This window comes from Natator depressus, chromosome 2, assembly GCF_965152275.1.
Source record: "Natator depressus isolate rNatDep1 chromosome 2, rNatDep2.hap1, whole genome shotgun sequence".
Taxonomy (NCBI): Eukaryota; Metazoa; Chordata; order Testudines; family Cheloniidae; genus Natator; species Natator depressus.
The window spans coordinates 93,829,277-93,856,057 of record NC_134235.1 but is presented as its reverse complement, the minus strand read 5'-3'; the positions used below and the strand labels follow the sequence as shown (position 1 = coordinate 93,856,057).

The 26,781-nt window shown below is 39.0% G+C and overlaps 1 protein-coding gene across 1 annotated transcript in view; it reads right to left on the bottom strand.

The window, feature by feature from the left end:
* The window catches only part of CCDC102B (coiled-coil domain containing 102B), a 340,911-nt gene extending 314,377 nt beyond the window's left edge, over window positions 1-26,534 (bottom strand). Inside the window, exon 1 of the mRNA XM_074943138.1 lies at window positions 26,487-26,534. The gene's annotated coding sequence lies outside the window, so the exon portion shown is untranslated. The remainder of the gene's footprint in view (window positions 1-26,486) is intronic.
* Window positions 26,535-26,781: the final 247 nt, after the last annotated feature.

Here is a 26,781-nt window from a genome sequence, read left to right as displayed (position 1 = left end):
ATTTGTGGTCTGGTCAGTAATACATGCCGGGAAAGAGGGCAAAAAAATAGAGAAAGCCGCATCTAAGTCTACACTGTATCTGGGAGTGCATCTCTCAGCATGGGTAGAAAGGCTCATGCTAGCTCTGTTTGAGCGAGCATACTAAAAATAGCAGCATGCTTGTTGCCGCTGTGGTGGAGACACGAGCTCAGACCTAGGTAGTTGTGTAAGCTTGAGCCCCCAAACTGCAATGTCCATACTGCTAGCAAGCTATCATGAGTCTGTCTAGCCACTCCCAGCAGTGCTGGAGACATATTTTATAGTGTAAGCAGCCAAACTCTGGAGGATCAACAGCATAGAGGGGTAAGAAGCTGGAGGCTTCTAGGACAGTAGAGAGGAACTGGAGTGGGGAGCACCAGCTGGGCATGAGGGGGGTGGGGCTCAGTAGGAAAAAGAAGGAGGACAGTGTTGGATGTGCCTGTGCATGAGCTCAAGCAACAAGACTGTGATAAGCACTCCTAGACTGGGAGTGGTAGTGAGTACTTTGGATGTAGACTGGAAAAGGGCAGGTGAAGGCAGAGTAGCTGAGGAGCAGAGCACTCCACCAGGCCAGAGGTCCAGACTGTGCAGCCACCAAACAGTGCACCTCGCTAGGCTAGCTCAACTCAGCTTTATGTGCACCACCACTGGGCTAAGGGTATGTCTACATGACTTCTGGGAGTGTGTCTTGTAGCCCAGGTCGACAGCCTCGCACTAGCACATTATAAATAGCTGTTGCTTTGAGGTTCAGGCTCAGGCTAGAGATCGGATTCTGAAGCCATCTCCTCTCTTCAGCTTCAGACCCCGAGCTGGAATGTCCACATTGCTGTTTTTCATGAGCTAGACCAAGCTAGCATGAGTCTATCAACCTAGGCTGTGAGACTTGCTCCCAGCAGCTATGTCTACATTGCAATAAAAGACCTGATGCACAGTCGTGGCTGGCCTGGGTCAACTGACTGGGGCTTGCAGGGCTATAAAGTTGTAGTGTAGACATTTGGGCTTGGGCTAGAGCCTGGAGCCTGACACCCCATGAAGGGGGGGGAGTCTCAGAGCCCGGACTCCACCCCAAGCCCAAATGTCTATGCTGCAATTTTACAGCCCCACAGTCCAAGCCGTGCAAGCATGCCTCAGCTCACCTGGCATCTGAGGCTCAGTGCTGTGGGGTTTTTGTGTGGTGTGTGTGTTTGTGTGAAGGTACTGGACTCCTCTAGAGGTGGGGAAAAGAATCAGTTTAAAAAAAAAACCCGTTTCATTGTTGCTTTTGAATTCTTAAGTCCCTCATCCCCATTTCAGCCCATGGGTCTTACCCTTTCCCCGTCTAATATTTTTATATAAATGGTCTCAGAACTCCTGTGCGTGTGTGATTGTTTTTTTGTGTCAGGGGCTTTGGGAGCCATAAAAGCAAAAGGGTCTAAACCAGATCTAAAGAGAAAGAGGTGCAGGCTCACTACTTCAGGACATCCAGCAGCACCGAGAAAGGGAGGAGGGCTTCATACACAAGGAACAGGGAAGAGTTGCAATATGGCTCCCTGTTAAAAATTCTGGGAGGAAGCCTGAAGTGGTTTAGTAAGAGGCCTAAAAGTACATGGACATAGGGGTGAGAAACCTTAGAAAGGTGGAAGTTCTGGGGAACTTTTCTACAGATCTCTGGGGTGAGTTGGGAAGGGCTAATAACAAAGGATTTTTGAAGTCCTTGGAGGAAGAATGGTGTCTGGCTAATCATCCAGCAATAACCAAATTCCAGGAGAAAAAAAGGTAAGGGAATAGTTGAGTGAAGGAAGAGGCTATAGGTTAAGAGAGCACAGAAGGAACAGTTTTCCATAAATATATATATATATATTTAAAAGCAGTTGTCAAAAACAAGATGTTTCACAGGAAAGTATAGATTGACAAAATCTGATATTTCTCATTTTGAGAAGGTAAAATGTTTAGACGTTAAAATATTACTGCATTATACAATATGAAATATTTTAGTATGAAAGACAAAATGAAATATGTTTTGGATCATTAAAATGATTTGATTGTCCCATATCTAAGTTTTTCTTTATTTTCCTTTCATAGATAATTCCAGCTTTGTTCCAATTTGTACTGAAAAATTTGTAATATTGAGATATCCAGCAGAATGGAAATTCTGCTTTCTCACCAGCTCCACTGTTAGCTCTTATGGGCAGACCGATGAGCCCAGGAAGGAATTTTCACAGGTGCTAAACTACTATCATAAGTAGTAAGAATGAGCACTGACCTCACCATGTATAGAGCTAAATGTAAAACTCCTCTGCTGCTTAGCTTTCCACAATAGATTCCTCACATATGAAGACCCACAGTGTGCCAACCCCCACGCCCGTTAATTAATCCAAACTATTTTTGCAACAAATTGAGAAGGAAGAGAGATTACCATTTTTATGTTTACTACTTGGAAAGAACTCAAGTACAGCAGTGATCATTGTCTTTTGAGTAAGTACTCAGATTAAACAGACATAGGTTTATTAAAAGCATCCTTTAAGAAATTGCATTTCCTCCTTCCTGTGAATCTTCATATCCACAACTCTTCATTAAAAAAGAAGTCAAAGCTCAGCTTACAAAGTTACTTTTCAAGCATGAAGCTTTGCTTTTTGTATCTGAAATTTCAACAGAAACTACCATGACGGCCATCTTTTCCAGCTTTAACTTATTGAGAGAAGGCAAGTAGGGTTAGGATTTCTAGGCACTATGGTAATACAAATAAATTAATAATATTGCATAGAACTCCATGCACACAAATTTGTGATGTACTATAGACAGAAAGATATGCAGAACAGAAATGGCTATGTACATTGGTTTCTCCTTCAGAAACTGCATATGAAGCCATACTCAATTCTGCTTAGGATATTTGATGATGTGTTCAACAAGGATCAAAATTTTGAGCAACTAGGATGTGGGAAGTTAGAGGTTGGGAGTGTAAAGGCTATCTTTTGATCAATTATGGTGTGGATAGCAACAATATATATATAAAACCCTGTTTCCCACTAGTCTTTCCAACTAATGCTTAAAATTAAAATAATAAGTCTTATGGCCAGTGAATATGCATGCTCTGTATCTACATAGCCAAACTACAGGTAGCAAGGACACATTTGAACCAGCTTTGACATATCTAAGTTCTATATCAGTCTAGTTATGGGTTCAGAGTTTAGATGTTTATCTAAATTATCCAAACTTATAAAGAGTCCATAAATTCTTCTGTCCCTTGTTCAATGTACTGTAATACTATGTAGTGTTGCAGGAGAGGGCCAGCATCCTGTTTCCTCCTTCAGCCTCTTTGAAACACCCTCCCCTTGGATGACTTTGTGGCTGCCAGATAGGGCCAGGGCCGCTGCTCCCATTAAGTCCCGAATGGTCTTTTGGAGGGGGACATCAAGCTACATCCCCACACACACAGGTTAGCAGAGCACTTAGTCGCTCCCTGCTGCTACCACTGTATCTGAGAATAGAATTGGAAGAAAGGGAGGGTCCTTCTCTGAGGAGCTCAGAGCATAAAGATCTTTGCACATGTTAAAAAAAAAAGGATAAAGTAAAGGTGACAGTGGATAAAACTCACTTTCAAGTCTACTATATTAAAGTAAATAACACAAGGGAGAAAAGTTGTGGTGAACCCAAAACAACTGATTAAACAAAAGGAGGCATGATTAAAATGAGCAAGCTATTCTTCAAAGTGGTAAGAGGGAAATCAGGGGATGTCAGTATTCAGTACGACACTAGTCTGTAATTATATGGAAGAAGTGGAAAACAGGCTGGAGACTGCTGATAACAATTGCCTGTTTTGGTTGGTAAAAACAGCGAAGTCCAAATGATTGAGACAGACTGAAGAACTACAAAGCACACTGTCCGTTTCAGCTACAATAGAGATGAAGAGCTCCTGTTGGGTTACTGAGTCCATCTCCAAGTCCGTACACCAAGAAACTAAATGCTTATTTTCAAAAGCAGCGAGCATCCAGCAGTTCCCAGTGTGGCAAACTACTTTTGAAAGTCAGACCAAAGAATTTAAGCACCTAAAATCATCTCCTAAATCCTTATTTTGGGCACCCATTTTAGGAAAATATTGGCTCAGAAGTCTAATGTGAAGGCTTTTGAGTATATAATTTCAGGTACCAGAGATAAATGCTGTCTACTGGGTAGAGCTGAGACTAGGAATCTAAAATTCTATTCTCAGTCCTCCATCTGAATTCAGTCTCTCTTAACATTTCTCTATTAGCTTATCCTATTGTAAAATGGATAATTTAACACTTACCTACTTCAGAGGGGTGCTGTAAGAATTAAAAGGAAGCCACCAACTGCACATCTTCATACAACCTAATTATCAAATATAAATAGTAGATACTATTTTGTCCCCTTCCCAAAAACAAACAAACAATGTTAGTCTGAAATTGCTTCCCACAAACCAAAGATCCAAAAACCTTTGAGAAGAGAAACCATGCCCTGAAAGTTCTACAAGTTCACCTTTCAGTTACCATTGCTTTTCCCCTGAAATTGGAGAGGTGCACAGAAGGGTCAAGGATCATGGCTTTCAAACCACATGGTGCTCAAGAAATGACAGGAAAATCTTTTCCCAGTTCATCATCCATGTGACATTAAAACAGTAAAACTACCTTGCTGCACAATCTTCGGAGGAAAAAGACTCTGATCATCATGGAGATTTTGCAGTAACTGAGGAAGCAAACGGGATGCACAGATGACTTTAAAACTGCTTGGGTACATTAGAAATTAAATCCCTATTTACATTTCAGAAATGTATGTAGAAAAATATTCTACAAGCAGGGTAAGGGAAAGCCAAATGGTAGCAACACTCTGGGTAGCAATATTATCTGGGTTCAGGTTTGGACTAAATACAATTGGTTGGGTGTTGTCTCCAGTTTCTGCCAGCCCTCGCAAAAGTGGGCAAAACATCTTTTAAAAAAAAATTATTTTACCATATAGAGAAGGCAGATCTGGAGACAATTTACTTAGCATAAATTACAACTGACTTCAGAAGCAATAACTTGCATTCTTGAGTCTCCTCAGATGTTCAGCCAGTAAAAATGTCCAGCTAAATGTGATTTAGCAGAAAAATGTGCAAAATCGGTTATCTAAATACAAGCCCGAGCGCTCACGTGCACCATGTGGTATTTTCACACTCTTTGGAGGAGTAGAGACCAGAAACTCATGAAAGGCTTATACTGATCCATTAATATAATTGTTACCTTTCAGATATATTCATAATATTCATTTTATTTAACTGATTCTAAGCACGACATGGGAGAAGAGCTCAACAGAATGGAAGTAGCTTTTACAGTATATAAGAGGGGGTGGCAGCATTTCAGAGCACGTGTCCTGTATCTTGGTGAGGATTTATGCCTGGGGTAGATGGTAGACTCAGACACAGATGGTAGACTCAAGCCCTAAAATTGGACAAAGAGCATCACATCAGAGAAACCTTTTTCCCCCCCTCTCCACATTTCTGAAATGTTAGGTAAGTATTGAGTAGACATAGACATTGTCTGTAATTAGGGAAAGCATGCAATACTGCAGATAACAAATGTGGATTTTTACTTCTATATCTTTTGCTGCCAAGTTATTAAAATGGTTTTAATGTTACCTAGGAGAGAACACGAAAATGACAGTAAGACATTAGGCCAAGATAGGGAGAGGATAACATGTATGATCTCATAAAAGGTTATTATTAAGGTTGCTTTTATTACTTTATGGGCTAAATTGCCCCTTCCAGTGAAAAGTGTTGAAGAGGTCACCACATTAATAAGGTGACTTACTCTTTCTCCTTCCTTTCTCCCTCAACAGTCCAGGGGTCGTTCCTATAAACTCCATGGATCCTGGGCTAACAGCAGGAGGTCAGAACCATCTGCATAGAGGCTCTGTATTTCCACAGTGGATCTGTGTTCCTAGCACCACTCTCCCCATTCCTTGGCTGTGACACTCCTTTGCAGTTTTCCATGGGGACTAGGCAGAGGAGGAAGCTCTGCTGTAAAGGTACCTGACCACTTTTTCTACATGGGCAGGCTGCGATCCACATGGAGAAATCTCTTTCAGTACATGGGAGAAAGGTCCATGGATCAGGATGTGTTACTTGAAGGAAGATATTGTTTCTGAAATTGCTAAATAAGGTGATGGTGACTCAAAACTTGTGACAGTAAAATACAAAATAAAGCAAACAGGGTAATTTTTGATGGATTAGATTTACGGAATGATCAACAGCTCCTGCATTCTCTGCAAAGAAATGTAAGTTAAGGTAATAAGAACAGGGACCACAGATAAATCAGAGGGGCTAAATAAACATGGTACCAGACTGGAGCTACAGGCCAGGAAGAAGTTTCAACTGAAATGGAGGTGGAGTTAGAGGGTTAAATCTATACTGTTATCTCAACCTTCGGTTAATTGATTCCAAATACTGTTAAATGGGACTTCAGCTTTCAAACTCAACTTTATTTTTAGGCTACAGGTTCAAATACAGCCACATCATTTATACTATTAACTTCCTGTAACAAAGCTAGGTTGTACCATTTAGCCACATCCCTATAATGGGGGTGGGTCATATCTGGAGTATCCCAGAGGGAGCACTGGGAGGCATTGTTCCTCAAAGAATGCCTCCTGCAGTCTCCCCCTGCCCCAAGTTCTGCTGAGGGGAGAGGAGGCAATTTGTCACACCCCTTTAAGGGGAACAACATATTCCTCCCAGTGTAGAAGATAGCTGATATTGAATCTGTAGCTCTACTCCCTGCCAACCTTTCCAGCAAGTTGCTCCCACTGAGAATGGAGAATATATTGGTACATTCCCTCAGTGAGGCAGACTGCAATTCTGGCTAGATCTTCTGACCACACAAGTGACAAAGGTAATTTATCCCATTTCCCCACAATTTAGTTAATAAGTACTAGATCTTCAAAATCATATTTACAAATTAGGGCTGCCAAGCAATTAAAAAAATAATCATGCAATTTAAAGACTTAATTGTGCGATTAATCACACTGTTAAACAATAGTAGAATACCATTTACATATTTTTGGATGTTTTCTATATTTTCAAATATATTGATTTCAGTTACAAGACAGACTACAAAGTGTACAGTGCTCACTTTATATTTAGTTTTATTACAAATATTTGCATTGTAAAAAAACAAAAGAAATAGTATTTTCAATTTACCTACTACAAGTACTATAATGCAATCTCTTTATCATGAAAGTGGAACTTACAAATGTAAAATTATGTACAAAAAAATAACAGCACTCAAAAAGAAAACAAATGTAAACCTTTAGCGCTTACAAGTCCACACAGTCCTACTTCTTGTTCAACCAATTGCTCAGACAAACAAGTTTGTTTACATTTGCAGGAGATCATTTTGCCTGCTTCTTGTTTACAATGTCATCTGAAAGTGAGAACACTCATTCACACGATACTGTTGTAGCCAGCATTGCAAGATATTTACGTGCCGGATGTGGTAAAGATTCATATGTCCCTTCCACCATTCCAGAGGACATGCTTCCATGTTGATGACAGGTTTTTCTCAATAACAATCCAAAGCAGAGCAGACCAACACATGTTCATTTTCATCATCTGAGTCAGATGCCAGCAGCAGAAGGTTGATTTTCTTTTTTGGTGGTTCAGGTTCTGTAGTTTCCACATTCGCATGTTGCTCTTTTAAGACTTCTGAAAACATGCTGCACACCTCGTCCCTCTCAGATTTTGGAAGGCACTTCAGATTCTTAAATCTTGGGTCGACTGCTGTAGCTATCTTTAGAAATCTCACATTGGTACCTTCTTTGTATTTTGTCAAATCTGCAGTGAAAGTGTTCTTAAAATCGAACAACATGTGCTGGGTCGCCATAACACGAAATATATCGTAAAACAGAACAGGAGACATACAATTCTCCCCCGAGGAGTTCAGTCACAAATTTAATTAATGCATCATCATTAAACAAGCGTCATTGACATAGAAGCATGTCCTCTGGAATGGTGGCCCAAGCATGAAGGGGCATATGAATGTTTAGCATACCTGGCATGTAAATACCTAGCAATGCCAGCTACAACAGTGCTATGCAAACACCCGTTCTCATTTTCAGGTGACATTATACATAAGAAGCGGGCAGCATTATCTTCCATAATTGTAAACAAAACTTGTTTGTCTTAGTGATTGGCTGAACAAGAAGTAGGACTGAGTAGACTTGTAGTCTCTAAAGTTTTACATTTTTTTTATTACATGACTGCACTCAAAAAGAAAAAAAATCTCCATTTTTAAGTTGCATTTTCACTATAAAGAGATTGCACCACAGTATTTGTATGAGGTGAATAGAAAAATACTATTTATTTTATCATTTTTACAGTGCAAATATTTGTAATAAAAATAATATAAAGTGAGCACCATATACTTTGTATTCTATATTGTAAATTGAAATCAAATATTTGAAAATGTAGAAAAACATCCAAAATATTTAATAAATTTCAATTGGTATTCTATTGTTTAAGTGTGATTAAAACGGTGATTAACCACGATTAATTTTTTTAACCACAGATTAATTTGTTTTAGTTAATCATGTGAGTTAGGGCTGTCGATCAATCACAGTTATTACAAATGTAACCATAATGGGCTCCTTTTCTGTCTCTAAAAACCCCATCTTGTAGCCATTCTGTGTCTGTTTTAGGAAGAGGTAGTGACAATTCTCTTCAGAACATACCTTGTTGCTACTTAGCAGGTTGGGTGATTCTTCTTTGACACTCCTTCCTTTCCCAGAGGATGACTACAATACTCCTACGGCCCAGGAGGCAAGAAGCTACCAGGATGAGAAATTAAACACTGCGCTCTTGCATGCCAGTGCATAGCACTACTTCCAACTACACGGTCAATAAAGCAAACTTTAAAACATAACGTAAATGGATGTTTAGAGCTTCAGAAATAAAGACCATCTTGTGAAAACACTGAACTGCTGTAGAAATATTAACTTCATATTGTTCTTGAACATTTCGTATATTCCATCCATATTTCCTCTTTTGTACTGCATCTGTATTTCTTTCAAGTAATTTTTGTTTTCAAATCTAAGTAGATATGTATTCTGACTAGCATAACAACATAATGCAGGAAGGATATTAAGAGGAATTATGTGGCTTCGTCTAAATCACATTCATGCTATAAAAGTTTAACTAACTGGACATTTTCAAGCTTTTGAAATACCACATAAGCTGGTTACATACTCAGGATAAACAAACTTGTTTCATTTTCAATATTGCATTCTTTGAAAAGTCTATCTAATTTCTGAGTAGTGAAAAGTATAGACCTAATATGTGAAGGAAAGTTTGCCATCAATTTTACTTGTTAGAGTCAGAATTCTATCCTATGATGACAGCAGATAGCACTGAAACATTTTATATGTTCTTTGGAATTTCACTAACACATGGAGAAAGTATTTCCCCAAGTAATGTTACCTTTCTGCTTAATCCATTGTCACTGTGACAAAAAAGCAAACCCAGACTACAGAAAGAATAATGCTTTAAATTTTTTTGGATAAGGGTAGCTAATTCTTCATTATTTATTTTTCCAAAGCCAGTAATTTAAGTTTCCCTAGCTTTATGCTTCCATTCCAAACTTCAAAAACGTATGTGTAGGATCTCACTTCGTTAACAAACAATGCACTTTAGAAAACTAAACCCATATTCCTGAGAACTGAAAGCCTCTAAACTTGCATACAGTTTAACAATTCTAATACTGTATTTCTTTTGTAATATACTGTGTGCCATATCTTCTGCATGAAGCCCTACTTTGAAAGGCATTTCTTCAAAAAACATCTTACCAACACTACTACTTCCTGAAAATAGACTTTGTGGTCGAAGAGGTGATTGTAAACTGTTTGTGGCAGGGACTCTGGCTTTGCGCATTTTGTAAAGTGCTGTGGTACATTTACACTGCTAATATTAGTACACAGTAATTAGAAAAGGTTTAGAGCATATTGAGTAAATATCTGCACATGGACAGAGCAAAGATGGCTACGCTGGTTTTGATAGAAGTACATGAAACTCAAAATTTTTGCTTCTCCTTTGAATTGCACAAAAACAGATCCTTCTCCAAGGTCCACGAAAGCTTGGACGATATTTCCCACAATTATTGCAGGCCTAGTTGCTTCTTGGCTCTAGTTGGGACAGGAATTTTGATGCTGATAAATGGCAAAAAGCAGTTCTTGGAATATGTCCGCCTAACTGAGAGCAAGAAGTAGCTGGAGGAAGTATGTCCTCAAAATTCTCAGCACATGCAAGAAGCCTCAGTAAGGAGGTTCACACAAATATCTAAACTTTTGGGTACTGGCTGAACCCAAACAGAGCCTGCTGAGTATTGGTGTTTATATAACAGAAGAGTTAGTGTTTGTTTTACTCTCTGAATGCCCACAGTTAAAACCCAAATTGCTCCCACAATAAGGGAAACTTCCTTTGATATCAGCACCTGTGAGAGAATCTGGACTGATCTAATGTTTCTTATAAAAACAGTAAGATTTCCAGTTTCAACATGTGGTTCATCCACATTCTTCTTTGATTTTGTGTGTGCAAAATTTGACACCCAAGGTAAAAACAAAATTCAGGGGTGTGAATCAAAACTGTAAAACAGTTTGAGTCAGAGTCAAAACATCCATTTAACTAGTTACAAGATTTCACTGTTTAACATTTAATAAAAGTATGTTTAAAATATGTTGCCATTAGTCCACAGAGGACCTCATATATGAAGGTCATATATAAGGTCATTCTTATTCACATCAGATAGTTCCTCATTCCATTTATCCATCTAGATACTTACACAGCCCTCATCACTGCAGAATCTGAGCATCACACAATCATTTATTTTTTATCAACAAAACACTTATGAGGTAGGGAAGCTTATCCACATTTTACAGATGGGGATCTGAGGCACAAGAGTGAATAAATGACTTATCCAATGTCACACAAGAAGTCAGCTGGGAACTGAGTCCAGGTCTTTGGAGTCCTACCCAAATTCCTGATCCATTAGACCAATCTTCTTACCTGAAATCAGTGAGACTAATTATGGAGTAAGGGTGGAAGAATCTGATCAAAAGTTATTTCATTTACCTTATAGCAAGAATGTATGAACTAAAAAAAGAACTGTAGAAAGGATTTATTTCTTAAGTTCTGTAGAACTTTACATTAAGATTTATATAGCTCTGTTTAAACTGACATTCTAAAAACAATTATGGTTAACTAATGGGCATTGTATATTCCTCTCAGTGTGAATATAACTCCTATTACATAAATAGGAATTTATACATGTGGATTAAGAGAATTTGACTTTCTTTTAAAGTCTTACATAAGGAGTCAGACTTATACAACTATTGTAGCTACTATTTCATTTTTATTTTCCAGTCTCAAAAAAAAATATCTAATTGAGAAGGTTCTGTTCATATTTTACAATAAAACTTAAGAGCAGCCATCACAAGTATGGTAAGAACATTAAAAACTATCATTGCATGAAAGCACACTGACTCAAAAAAAAAAACAACACATTTTATTATCTTGTAAACCTGTGTACAGCATGTGTCACACAGATCGTGAGTTATTTGAGCTATATGGGCGTATTTTTGGAGACAGGGACTATTCTCGCTCTATAACTTTTAAAACAATCTTATTTTAAGAAATCTTCTACCAGTGTCTCCTATATTATGTTGTTTGCTATTGCTATCCATCTTTTTTGGTACAGCTCCATTGATTTCAATAGTTATGCCAGTTTACACCAGCACAGAATTTGATTCTCTTTGTTGGATTGTATACTGTTGTTTTCCTGGAAGGAAGTTGAATACCTCTCTTTTTATAAATATATATTGAAATCCTGTTAATTGATTTTTATCACACAGAACTAATTATGGTAAATACAATCTTAGTAGTTAACTAGCTTGAAAAAATTATCTGGAGCTCCATTTTCTACCTAGCCATCAGCAAGAAGATGCATCATGGTGGTATGGGAAGTTCAGCTGTGATGACCTTTAATATCCTTGATTAATCATATTTGAAGATAAATAAGGAAATTCTATTTGGTGTGTGTTCTAATTAAGTAAAAGAAAAAAAAAAAAAAAAAACAAACCACACCTCATCCTCCAAAGAAGCCAAGAGGTCTCCCAGTATGAAACATCATCTAAATGCTAAGAGATTTTAAACTTTGACAATGCTGCCTCAGTGTAGGGGACTGGATTAGATGACCTATCGAGGTCCCTTCCTACATTTCTGATTCTATGATCTTGGGCATAGAGTCATAGGAACTGAAGAAAAAAGGGGGAGGGTTGCTGCCTGTCCAGGTTTTCCCAGGATCATCCCTTTTTGAGGTAGTGGTCCTGGGAAGCCTGTAAGGGTGCTCAGTGCACACTGCCAACTGTCCAATTTTATGGGCTCATGATTATCCTGGATATCCAGTTTTGTGTACCTCGGAGGTGGAAACCCTAAACAGGGGACCTATACCAAAACACATATTGATAGGAAGCTGTCAGTTGAATCATAGGTTACCTTATGTTGGTGCCCCGAGTAACCTAACAGACATTGGGTATTGGAATGTTAGCATTGCCATCTTTGGCTAACAGCATGAATTTAAGATCCATATCAGATCTTGGGCTCACATATTGATTTTTGACACCACAGAAAGGGAAAGGGGGATAACAGTACTGTGAGAAATCTCTTTATACAGCCCTGTTGCTTATTCAAGTGGATGATAAAGATCTTATGGCACTTTTTTGAAAAAAAAGCAGGAGATATTCCTAGTCTCCAAGAAAGCACTTCATCTCTAAATCAAGCAAGACCTACAAGTCCAAGGATGCCCAGTAAGTATTGTTGAGGGCCTAAACGCTCATTCATTTCCCCTATACAGTCTCCGCACCACTACTGTCTTCCCCTACCTCCAGTTATTACATCTAGCAAAAGGGAAAAAAAAAAAAAGAAGAAGCAGAGACTATACAATTCAGGCTTTAAATAAATGCAGAATATATTCCCCAGTCCTGAACTATTTTAATAATTGTTTTAAATTTAGCTAATTACAATGTGTTAGATTTATCAGGTATGTTATCTATAAAATATACTCTGCAGCCAGATACACAGCTAGTATTTCCTATAAAAGAATGAGATTAACCAACTCTTTCCCTCCAATTACTTTTTTACCTATCACTTGGACAACACTGTACAGAGTTTGGAGTTGTTGACTATTGGTCCACCTCTTGTACAACATGCATTTGCTTGGACTTCAAACTTTGGTTAAGATCTTCCAAAATTTTCATTTTATGCAAGCCAATATTTATGCCGATGTCTTTGAAAGGTGAGCCATTATATTCGAAATCTCCAGACTGAATGTGGATAACTTACATATATTGCCATTTACAGCCCATAATTTCAGAAGTGCAATATAAATTTACAGTAGAATGATGGCTTTTCAAAACATTTCATTTGATTGCAAACCCTTCACAGCACCACCACTATAACATATTTAGGCTGGTACTTCACTCTGGTCTGCGAGTCACTGAAATTGACAAATTAAGTTGCATAACAGGAAAACTAGCAAGAAAATCCTTCCCAGCTGTGTGACTAACAAGACTTCAAGAGGAATTAGGTATTGAGCAGGAGCCAAGGCACTCTTGTTCCACTTCAGCCGCCATCTGTGCCTTGAGACACAAAAAGAGTGGACTAGCTGGCTCTTTCCAAGCCTCTTATTGACACTCATTGTTTATCAGGGAATCGTTAACAGAAGCCTGATGCAAAGCTGGCTCCTTGGGTCCCTTAAGATAATCTAGATCTATGATCAAGTAATAGGTACACCTTGAAAAAGTGTTGCATTTTATTAGAAGGCCAGTATAATCCTGTGGATTAACCACAGACCTAGTAGAAAGAATCTTCCAGTTTCTAGTTCTAGTACTGGCTCTCTGGTGGTCATTTAACCTGTGCCTCAGTAACTCTATTTGTAAAATGATCTTCATGGGGTATTGGCAAGTTTAATAGTTCACTACTTGGAAGACGAAAAGTGCTATTTATTACTGATGTATCATACAGTTAAGCCTATACAGGGGCATGCTGCTTGAGAAGACATTTCTACTACTACAGTTAATTAGATCATCAAAAGTCTCATGATTTTTAGAAGGCTCTTCCTATTGTGATACTGTCATATCATCTGACGTCCTCTGGCATAGATAAATAATTCTTCTCCTCTTGGGATTTTGCTGAACATTCATTGGATAGAAAACTATACAGCGTCTAATGCAATTTCCAAATTCCTTTAAACCAGATAGCATATTCCCTACCCTAACCCTCATATGTCCACCAGTATCTCAAAAGACTAACAACAATGGGTAATTATTTTTCCTTCTTGAAAGCTTCTGCCTCACCAAGGCGATAAACATGGAATGGTTGGATGATTTATTATGACTGAGTACGAGTTTAACAGCACACTATTCTACTGCCAACAGATAGATCAGAAGGGGACATACTGAATTTTTATTTGCAAGTTATGAATCTTGGGGAAGATTAAGTGTTTTTCTTGAAGCCCTAGCTCAGGGAATCAGGTGAGTCCCCGATAATCTCATTTTACAGTACAAAAAGTTGAGCTCTCATTGTTGCTGAGAAACAAAAACAAACCACTAACCAAGGAAAAAAATCATCAAAATGTGAGCCCTGAAGGATCAAAACAGACGGAAAATAAAGGGAACCTGAGATGTACGTGTTTGTTTTAAATCTCATGATTTTTAAGCCAATTACATTATTTTGGGGCTTGACTCATGATTTTTGATCACTTGGAGCAAGGGACTGAGAGTCAGCAGTCCTAGACCTGCTTTTTTCCTTGGCTCAGTCTGTGACTGTGGCCAGTTGTTTGCAAACACAGGGTCGGATTTTCTGATTCTATGAGTTTTGCTGCTCCAGATGGTCCAAGAGACCACCTAGCTAAACATACCAGAACCCATTGCATTCTGGTCACTCATCCTTTTCCATACTGACTTATGCATGAAGCCCATGCCATAGCAGCTACGTTCACACATATTGGGGAATCCTCTAAGCCAGTGTTTCCCAAACTTGGGACGTCACTTGTTCAGGGAAAGCCCCTGGCTGGCCCGGCCAGTTTGTTTGCCTGCCACGTCCGCAGGTTCAGCCAATCGCGTCAACCACTGGCCGCAGTTCGCCGCTGCAGGCCAATGGGGGCTGCGGAAAGCAGCGCGGGCCAAAGGACATACCGGCCACCGCTTCCCACAGCCCCCATTGGCCTGGAGCGGTGAACCACGGCCAGTGGGAGCCGCGATCGGCCGAACCTGTGGACCCAGCAGGTAAACAAACTGGCCTGGCCCGCCAGGAGCTTTCCCTGAACAAGCGGCATCCCAAGTTTGGGAAAACATTGCTCTAAGCCATGCAAATCCCCAGAGGAAGGAAACACTGAGGAACACTTTGTCTCCTTTGCATGGCAGACATTTTTCAAAATTGCCCCATATTTTCAAAAGTGGCCATTGTATTGGGGTATTTTTGGCCGCAGGGTATGGGCCCCCAAAGCTTTATGAGAGAGGAGCATAAAGTCCGTATCATAAGAAATAGTAAAGCAAATAATACCACCTAGCTCTTATATAGTGCTTTTCAAGAGTAGATCTCAGAGTACTTTACAAAGGATCTCGATTTTACAGATGGGGAACTGAGGCACAGGGTAGTGCCATGACTTGCCCAAGGTCATCCAGAAGGCTACTGGCAGAACTGGGAACAGAATCCAAGTTTCCCAAGTCTAAGTCCCCTGCTCTATCCACTATGCCACATGGCTGGCTGCAGTCACAATGCCATTGTGATTTGAAAGGACAGAGAAAAGTAATCCAACCCTGAAAAAAATCCCTTTACTAATTAAGAGAACCAGATGTGACAGTATGTCCTTCTATAAAAAGAAGAATGAGGTTCTCATGACCCTAGATTGTCTTTTCAGTCATGCACTGGATTACAGAGAGGAGTTTGTCCCTAATATTTTACTCTCAAATGCAGGAAACCAGGAGCATAATTGTAGTTACTTTCAGGAAACTTGAAAATTGAAATACACAGTGTTCTCTAGCACTGTATAGTCCATAAATTCTAGTGTTTTTTTTCTTTTGACATAACAAACTATGAAATTAACTAGAAATGCAAAATGTTACATTCCTATAACACTTTGTGTATCTAATGATTCAATCAATTTAATAAACTAGGATTGCATAACATTTGAGATCACCCTATTCATTGAAGGCAGAGTACACTCTCATTGCAGGGGTTTTGGTTTGTGGATTTTTGGGGGAGGCAGGTGCAAACTTCATTTATTTTATTCTAACACAAAATTTCCAATGAAACCAGCATCTACCTCTGCAACTGTCATTTCAGTAATGTGCAAAGCAGCTTTAGTTATTTAGCATGACATGCCTTCTTTTCCTGAATGTTTCTTAATAGGATTATCTGGAAGTCAACTTTATGTATATTTTCAATTCACACCACATACCCAATATCTCTATTTTAAAAATATATATGTTCATTTGTCTTCCCAAGTACAATAATGTTAATTCACTCTGACAATTAAGCAGTGAAGGTCCCACTCCTACAAGTTGCTAAGCACCTCCTGCGGATGTAAGAAGCAAGAAGCAGCCAGCAGTCAGCTGCACCAGCTGAGCAGAGGAACTTGCCCCCTTGCCCATAGGTGACCAGAGGAGGGGGCGGGGGGTATTTACACCCATACTCCTATTGATGGAAGCAGTTAAAATACAGGTTTCAGAGTAACAGCCGTGTTAGTCTGTATTCGCAAAAAGAAAAGGAGTACTTGTGGCACCTCAGAGACTAACCAATTTATTTGAGCACAAGCTTTCGTGAGCTACAGCTCACTTCATCGGATGCATACTGTGGAAAGTATAGAAGATCTTTTTATACACACAAAGCATGAAAAAATGGCTGTTTACTACTACAAAAGGTTTTCTCTCCCCCCACCCCACTCTCCTGCTGGTAATAGCTTATCTAAAGTGATCACTCTCCTTACAATGTGTATGATAATCAAGATGGGCCATTTCCAGCACAAATCCAGGGTTTAACAAGAACGTCTTGGGGGGGGGGGCACAAATCAGATGTCAAGAATTATAACATTCATAAACCAGTCGGAGAACACTTCAATCTCTCTGGTCACGCGATTACAGACATGAAAGTTGCGATATTACAACAGAAAAACTTCAAATCCAGACTCCAGCGAGAGACTGTTGAATTGGAATTCATTTGAAAATTGGATACAATTAACTTAGGCTTGAATAGAGACTGGGAGTGGCTAAGTCATTATGCAAGGTAACCTATTTCTCCTTGTTTTTTCCTACCCCCACCCCCCAGACGTTCTTGTTAAACCCTGGATTTGTGCTGGAAATGGCCCAACTTGATTATCATACTCATTGTAAGGAGTGTGATCACTTTAGATAAGCTATTACCAGCAGGAGAGTGGGGTGGGGGGAGAGAAAACCTTGTGTAGTAGTAAACAGCCATTTTTTCATGCTTTGTGTGTATAAAAAGATCTTCTATACTTTCCACAGTATGCATCCGATGAAGTGAGCTGTGGCTCACGAAAGCTTATGCTCAAATAAATTGGTTAGTCTAAGGTGCCACAAGTACTCCTTTCCTTTTTAGTTAAAATACAGGTTTCATCACGATCCACTATGAGCATTACACTAGTTGTTCCTTTCTCCTGGGACTGAGAAGGAAATGTTTTCCCTCACCACCAGATTGGCCAAGGTCAGGTGGGTTTTTTTGCTTTCCTCAGAGAGGATTAGGGGCTTGGTGGGGAAAATGTTGGAACTCATTAAGTAAGCTTGTGGCTGATGGGCAGTGTTGGTACTCCATATTGGGGGATATGGTGATCAGATAGAATGGATTGGGAAAAGCGTGAAAGGAGCGGAAAAGGGGTGTTCAGCATTCCCTACGGTGTGGTGTCAGCCCCCCATTCCTTTATAGTCATAACCCTCATATGAAGGGGGCATGGCAGGGTCACAGCAGTGGGTTGGCTGGGACCAGGATGTGTAAGTGGGAGGGCTGATGGGTATGTGGAAAGGATTATGGAATTACCTGCACTGTACAATGTTATCTGCCAGGCACTCGCAGATATTTAAAAATAAAGTTGTGGACTAATTAAAACTACATCCAGTACCTTCTGTCTTTCTTCCAGCATAGGAGGACAATGCCACTAGGTTCCCATCTGCATCTTTTGGGCACTTAAATACCTTTGTAGATCTGGCCTATAGAGTCTATAGTTCTACTGCAGGAGAATAAAGGATATTTTGAGATTCATTCTCTTAATGATGATTTACACAGATAACTCACCTTAATTACAGCAAAAATCATTGGAATGCCTTAAAGTATATACAGCACTCATAAGAGTAAAGAGGACCACAGCACAGAATGTGTTAAGACTCAACTAGCAGAGCGGCCATAAGAATGGCCATACGGGGTCAAATCAATGGTCCTGTCTTCCAACAGCGGCCAGAGCTAGGAGCTTCAGAGGGAATGAACAGAACAGATGGATGGACTGATCCATCCTGGGTTGTCCACTCCCAGCTTCTGGCAAACAGAGGCTAGGGAGACTCAGAGCAAGGTTTTGCATCCCTAACCATCCTCGCTAATAGCCATTGATGGACCTATCCTCCATGAACTTATCTAGTTCTTTTTTGAATGCTGTTTAGTTTTGGCCTTCACAACATCCTCTGGCTAAGAGCTCTACAAGCTGACTGTGTGTTGTGTGAAGAACTTCCTTTTGTTTGTTTTAAACCTGCTGCCTATTAATTTCATTGGGTGACCCCTAGTCTTGTGTTATAAGAAAAAGAGAACAACATTTCCTTATTCGCTTTCTCCACGCCAGTTATTTTATAGACCTCGATCATATCCCCCTTAGTCATCCCTTTTCCAAGCTGAAAAGTCCCAGTCTTTTTAATCTCCTCAGCAAATCCACAGAAGATGCACATGAGTATCTTATTTCACTAAGAATAAGCAGTAAGACTGAATTCCTGTAAAAAGACTCCAGGGAAATTTAGGACAAGTATTTCAGATGTGTATCATTTGTAAAGATTAATATGTCTTTGGGTATGTCACTCATCACTGGCTTTAAGAGTTTTGGTTTATTTCCAAAAAAGGACACAAGCATTATTCGTAAGGGAGAAAAAACATTGGTAAATGAAATCAATTAATAGAAAGCACAGAGATGAGGTCAGCTGATCATGTTCATCCAGCAAACTTGTTACTAAAATTAACTTAAGTTCTGATATCATCCGAATCTTAGAAGAATTTGCAAACCCATAAGAATTAAACAAACATCTGGCAAGCCTCTGAAGTTTGAGGATTTGCCATGGTGCCCTGTTAATGTGCGGTTTTCTCTTCCCCACTCCTGCCCCATCCCATTGTTCCAATAAAGTCTAAAAAAACCCTGGCTTCAGTTGCAGTGAAGAATGCTCAGTACCACACAGGAGGTACTCAGCACTTCATTGGGGGCCTACTCCTGCCCCTATCAAAGTCTATGGAAAACTCCAAAAAAGATACAGGATGGGGTACGGCAAACCCATCCACAATGTTAATAGGGAGAAACTAACTTGAAGAGTGAAGGCTAAATTCTGTTACCCTTCCTTCCACTCAGTAGCACCTTACTCAGGAAGCAAGCCCATTGGGATCAAGAGGACTAGTTGTGAAATAAGGTGCCACAACATGTAAATAATGGTGGCAAAATGTCTTAATTCAAGACACCTCTATGAACTGTAGTTAGTTTTATATCTCATTAGCTGTACAAGCCATTTCAAGATTTGTGAAGCAACAGTGTTAAGATAAAATGATTTAAAGAAATCCTTACCAGTGATAATACTGGCATCTCATTATCTGAATCAAAATGAACACTAAGTTTCCATTTCACCATTCATGCTATTACTCTTTGCATTCAACAGGAACAGTGAATCAAACTGGTTAATTTCACTTTCATTCACTGTCATTTTTCTGATTCTCTTTTCCAAACGCAATACTCTTTGTTTTCAGCACCAAATGGATGTTTATATTTTAAAGAAGGATTTCACTGAAATGTTTGTAAAATCATAAAAACAGTTCTGTTCTTAAGTTTTAACTTTTAAAACGTTGGGCCTAGATCTATTTGGCTGGGTGTCTTCAGAATATTTAATATCTGAAAGTAAAGAATCTTAAAGAACCTGTCTCTTGTTATTTTGGTAATCATCTGATTTATCTATCCAAAGCGTGACCTACTTTCAGCAGCTATTACATATTATTTAGAAAAATAATAATCCTAGATCTCAATTCCACTAATGGATGAAATAGTCTCAAAACATAACATGGAATGTTTACTCAAAAATAAGCTATTCCCCGATCCCCACATATAGAAAAGTAGAAATGCTGCTATAGCTCTTACTTGCTTGAGATCAGAACCTGTTCCATTTGGTGTGCAAATCTACTATGCCTTCTCTTTATCAATCTAAGAGATTAGGTGCCTTCGTCACTGTAAATATCTAAGCAGTGCTCAGATATTAAAGACAGAAAGATTTTTTTTCCTTCCTGACCTGTCAAAGAAATAAAAAAGCACACACATTTATCAATTTATTTAATGGTTTGCTTGTTAAATTTGTGAGCCAGAGTCTCTACTGCTTTTCACCTGGTGTAGTTATTTTCCCTCACGCAAAGTGAATGTAAAAAAGTGTTGCTGTCATACGGTGGCTGCCACTTGAGCGCCATCTTGTGGGATTAGATCACCGTATGGCGCTCTGCCTCTGTTTTGCCTCTCTTCACTGGGCACCAAAAATCCACCTCACTCTCCCTTTCTATTAGAGGCCAACAGAAGTGCTTACATTCTCCGCCATATGTGATGCAGCAGGGCTTCTCGTCATCTTAACAAGCACTCACTGCCATGCCCAATCACCTTTAAAGTAAGTTGTTGTCCAAACATAACATAAAAGAAAAAAAAAACAAAAACAGTTCCTCAGCTCACCCTTTGTCCTTGGGTTTTGTAGTCTCCCATCCCAGAGCCCTCTGGTAAGACTGCTTCTTCCAGGTTCCCAGTCCCAGCCAGCTTCCCTTCTCAGCCAGCTCTCATCCAACCAGCTCTGTTCCCCCTTCTGGAACCCTGGCCCCAGTGTTACTTCCTCATGCATCTGGCCCCTTGTTCCAGGGACCCACCACCAGAGTTAGCTTCACTCCTCTGTGGTACCTCTTCCCAGGTACATCCTGCTCCAATCACTCTTTTTCCTGCGCTCTGCGCTTTATAGTCCCATGTGTAGCACTCTCCCCTTTAATTGGTTCAATTGGGCCCACCTACACTGTCACAGGGAAGTTGGGCTTAATCCAGTCACAGAAACCAACTATCCTCTGACAGTTGCCAAATCAGAATGGTAGCATTTTACCTCTTCCCCCACCCCCCTTTTGCACAGGTGTAAATGGCTGCATCACAATGTGCGAGGCAGTAGAGAATCAGGCCCTCTGTGTGAGAAAGAACAAATTAATGAGCAGAAGTTAATTTGGAAAAAAGAAGTTCTGAAGATGAGGTCTATAGTAATTTTTAACTATTGCAGGGTTGAGAACAAAAGTCAGGTGTAAACAAAATGGCTTTTAAACATGACTTCTCCTTCCCTCAGGAGTTTCTGTAACATTAATCACCATAGCATTTTGATGGTAGTGCTTAGTGTACCTGACATGATACCACCTCTAGGCCTCACCCATGATACTTAGTGCTGTCAGACCAGCATCTTATACCAAATCAAAATTCACTAAAGATTTGCTGCGAGTGTTCTTCAGAGATTACCTGTATTTTCATATAACTAGCTAGATGATTAGTACGTAAAGAAAGTACCAGAAAGTACAGTATATGCAAGATACTTTGCGTTATAGAGTGCTCAGAATGCTATAGGTCACTCAGAAACAGATGGTGAAACATCTAATGGAAAATGTGAACTCCCCCAGCTTCACCAAGCGTTTCTTTGAACACAATTCTTCCACAAATCAAAAGCAGACTATACATGCACACTGACATATTTCATGTTCCACAGTAACCACGTCTTTAATCCTGTACAAAGGAGTTCTTCAGTCGCCTTCTGCAATCAAAATGTTACCAGTGATATCAATTCTCAGCCTCATCAAAACCTCCCTTTCTACTATCTTCATATGACACAGAGAAACAAGTTACACAGTGGAAAAGCAAATATATCGAACACTAAAAGTATATGTGATGCTATCAAATATAAGGGGAAATGACTATTATAAACAGAAAAAAAATGTATACAGCTGTTTAACCATCATTTATTCTTTTCTTACGGTGTGCTACCCAGAAGAAAGTCACTAAGGGCTAAAACTTGTTCCCAGCCCCTAGCCTGAATAAATATCCTGCACACTAATATCAAGGGTCTGATGCAACAGAAAGTATACTCTAGTCTACCGCCACTAGTGTAGCCTTAAGAAAATAGCAGTCATGCAAGTATAGCAATCTTTTTACACTGTAACTAAGTGATGAATATGCTTAATCATAGCTCTCTTGGCTCCTCCTATAAACCTTCTCCTGCAATGGGATGCAAGGATCCTTGGCAGAGCTATACTCCCTCATACATAGGTTTGGAGTGAAAAAGAAGGTTTTTGAATGTATTGGAAGGGCAGGAAATGTGGATTGGGCCACTCCACATTTCCTGTCTCCTGTCCTTCCAACACATGAAAAAGGAAGGTTCTGAATGTAAAGAAGAGAGTGGGTTTTGTTCCCAGTGGCATTTGGGCTATTTGGTCATTTCTCTTTAGGGCCACATTAAAGAGTCTTTAGTCATTCTTACTCATATAGTTGTCCTATGGGAAAAGTTTGCAAGTCAACTGAAAATACAATAAAAACAAACAAGGGTTGTCAGAGTTACTAGGGTTAAACCAGGATGAATTTGGCACAATTGCTCTTTTTCACCTTTTATTTACACCAATCTAGATCAGGACTCCTTTACTGAAGTCAGTGGAGTTTTCCTCTTCTGGGAGATCCAGATGGATCTATGGAATTTATGGATCTCTTATAGGTAGCAGTGTTATGTTTTTGGTGTATAAGAGTAATCCTGAAACATACAAGTCCAACCTGGTGTGGGGAATGTATTGAGTGTAATAAGCATTTTAAAAGCTCTGCATGTTCAAATTTTTTCAAGGTTAGGAAGGTTTCTTCGTTTCTGTAAAGAAGTGACTACAATTACATGTTATACTATGCACCCAGAGAAGGCTGGCGCATATTACTACATTGCATGTATTTTTAAAGATATCTTATTTTGTTAAGAATAAGTTTGTGAACAACAAACTAACAGACAGAATGTCTGTTTACCCTGTGTCTTTTTTGCAATGGAAAGGTAGCTGGAAGCAGTTGCTGCATATATTTGCAAGCTTAGTTTGAACATTTACTTTGAACCTGCGGCCTTCTGGGAAAACGTGGCTTCGTAACTGACTAGCTATGTTACAAGCATGTTGTTTAATTGTCCGAATGAAAATATATTTCAGGATTATTTTAGTGTAGAATTTGTTTTTATTAAAGCACAGTGATGAGTTACTTGCTCTTCTCACACACATGGGTTATTTGGGAAAAAAAAATGTTGGAAGGCAAGATTTCAATTATTTTGGTTGACGCACCACATGGCTGAGATGAGCATCTTCTGAAGCCTTCTTTTAATAATTCCAGTGGAGAAAATATGGGAAGTCTATATTTAGTAGCCAGTCACATTAATATTTGAGAAAGACTTGGTGTAATGTGTATTCAGCAAAGGGGAAGTTGGAAGTCGGGGGGAAGGAAAAAGAAATACAAAGACCACCACATGAAGAACAAAATAAGAATGAGGGCATAGAACTTTGAGAAAATTAATTTACAGTCAGTAACAAAGAAAGTGGAAACTGAAACCTTATAAAATATATTCTGGAAGCATCCATATACATGAATCCTTCTTTGGAAAAAAAAAATCTCCTGCTTCTGTGACTGCTTGAATTCTGATGGACCCTGATCGTGCTCTGTTATACAATATCTGGAACTCCCTCCCATTCCCCTCCCCCACTTTACCAGAATATAGAGTTTCAGATAAATACAAGTGCAATTAAAATTCCTATCACTTATGAGATTATCACCATGGGATTATCCAAAAATTACAGTACATGTACCACTGGTGAAATGAATTGGTGGAACGTCAAGCTTATCTATCAACTATTTTTTAAGATGGAGGCACATGAAATCAGTAGAGTTTGCAAGCCGCTGCTCTAGAGCAAGGGTACATATCAAGTAGGCTTAATTTAGCCCTCGAATATGCAGGCTTGCACTCGGGTAACCCATGTTGTATAGCCAACTGTGGTAGAAACTTTGTCTAGAGGTAATCAGGGCAGTGCTAATAAGGGAAGAGCCACAACCAGGTGACATGTTCAGACTTTTGATGACACTTGACAATATGACCTTCCTTAGCAGGACAGCCAGCAGAGGATAGCAGGGCACCACTGGTGTGAAAGTAGGTGTGAATTAAATCCAATATATTCCCAAATCCCAGGATGCACATTAGCGGGAATTATGCTGTGTACACATGATTTACAAAGAAAAGGAAGTGCAGAAAACTGAGGATTTGGGGCAGATTTGTTTTTGCCAAGAAGACCTTGTGTGAGCATTTATAAATTGTTCTAATCTGCCAGCTTTTTCATTTAGAACTAGCAATCAGTAAGTGATTTGACATAGATTTAGGGCAAATGGAAATGGATAAAAAGCAATATTTAAAAGGAGGACAATACATAGGTGGGTTGACCCAACAGATTATTAGGCAACTCAAAACTGACACTATTGGACATGAACCACATTACACTAGGATATTTTTCACAGAAAGTAGTTGTCATTAAGAAGTCAGCATTTTCCAGAAGTAACCTTACAATAATGTGAATGCCTCCTTCTGTTTAGGAGAGTAGATCACTAAGGCAATCTTCTCATCATGACCATTGGGCAGCAAAACTCTTTAGGGCAGGGAACATCTCTTACTATGATTCATGAAGTGCTACATATACTTGTGGAGCTAAATAATTAATTAGTAAATAAATATTAATAAATTAATCTACTAAAAGACTGAGGCCCATCTATGGAAATAAATGGCAATAGATGAACTGATTTCAACATCCACTGGATTAGGGTCCCTAGTTTTTTTTAATAAAATAAAAAAAAGAAATAATTTAAGAACGCTGGATTGAGTTAAAGACAGGCAGAAAAATAGATAGGTAATAGGCTTGATACATCATTCTTTGCAGCCACTGAACTCCCATTGAATTTGTTGGAAGGTTTGAGTATGTAAAGAACACACAACAGGTCCCATTCATAATACTTAACATTTATATAGTGTTTTATATCTTCAGTGCACTAGGCAAACAATTGCAATAGCAGTGTTCAAAAATACGAAGTATTCCTAATGTAAGTTACATGAGAGCAAAACAAGTTACCTGCTTTTTATATCAACACTGACGATCGTGGGGAACAAACTAACATGGTGGTGATGAAAACAGTGAGAATGAAAAGATAAAAACCCAAGTATTCTTGTCATATCCGACAGACAGGCAGTTAGAACAGTCTGCTATATGCATTTATTAAATTGCTCTGCATTACTTTAGGAATTTGCCCCTTGGGTCCTCCCTGGTGACAAGTCATCCACACACTCACATTCCATCTGGGATTCTACCATTTCAAATAATGGACAAACTGAATATCTTTGTCCATTGCCAACATATCACATTACAATACTTCTCTGCTTTGTTATACCACACTTTAAAAATACAAACAAAAACCTCACTGCATTTCAGCCCTTATTTTTGCCTGTATCCAGATAGTTTTCAAAAGGAAATTAAAATCACAAATCTATCACTAGTTGCACATTTTAAATCGGAAACATTCCTTCTGATTACACAACTTCCTGCTAACCGCAACAGAAATTTAGTGTGAGCAGCGAACTCAAACAACACTATTCCCCTTAGTCTAAAATTTCTACACTATTGAGTGACATTTACAAAATGACCCAAACAGTACCAACTTTTCCTACTGTTGTTTTGAATTTATATATACAAAAACAATATAAGCCTTCAACATGCCATATTTAAAGTAACTCATTCAGATTTTTTAATTACTAATAAAGATAGATGGTTTAACACACTTGTGCTGTGCAAATTTATATTTTAAACTCTTATGTGGTTATGTTAAATAAGCATATTGTATACATACAACAAGACTAGGTATGTTTAATATGATGTAAAGATAAAAATAAACCAGTGGTGGTGAAATGGAAAGCAAAAGGAAGATAGGTAAGCACAATTTAATCACACACTCAGATACTCTTCTTTTTCATATCTAAGTACTTTGCTATATATCTTATACTGCTTTCCACCCTCAACTCCCTGTGTGGGACCTACACACAAACTGTCCCGCAGAAAGATATAAAAATTAAAACAGTAAAACCACAAGACTATTAAACTCCCTTACCCTCTGGGCTCGCTGGGCTGCTCTTGCTGCTCAGTGCTACAGACACATGTGTAAACAGAATTTCCTGCATCCTTTTCTGATCTGCACAGTACTGGGGTCTCGGCCAACAGGATTATTTCCAGCATTAAGGCCACTCCACACTAACTTGACAAAGATCCCCATTGGCCAATACCACAACTTTTTAAATGCAAATCAGTTCCCCCCCCCAAATTATATATATATATACACACACACACACACACACATATACACACACACACACACACACACACATATAAATAAATAAATAAATACT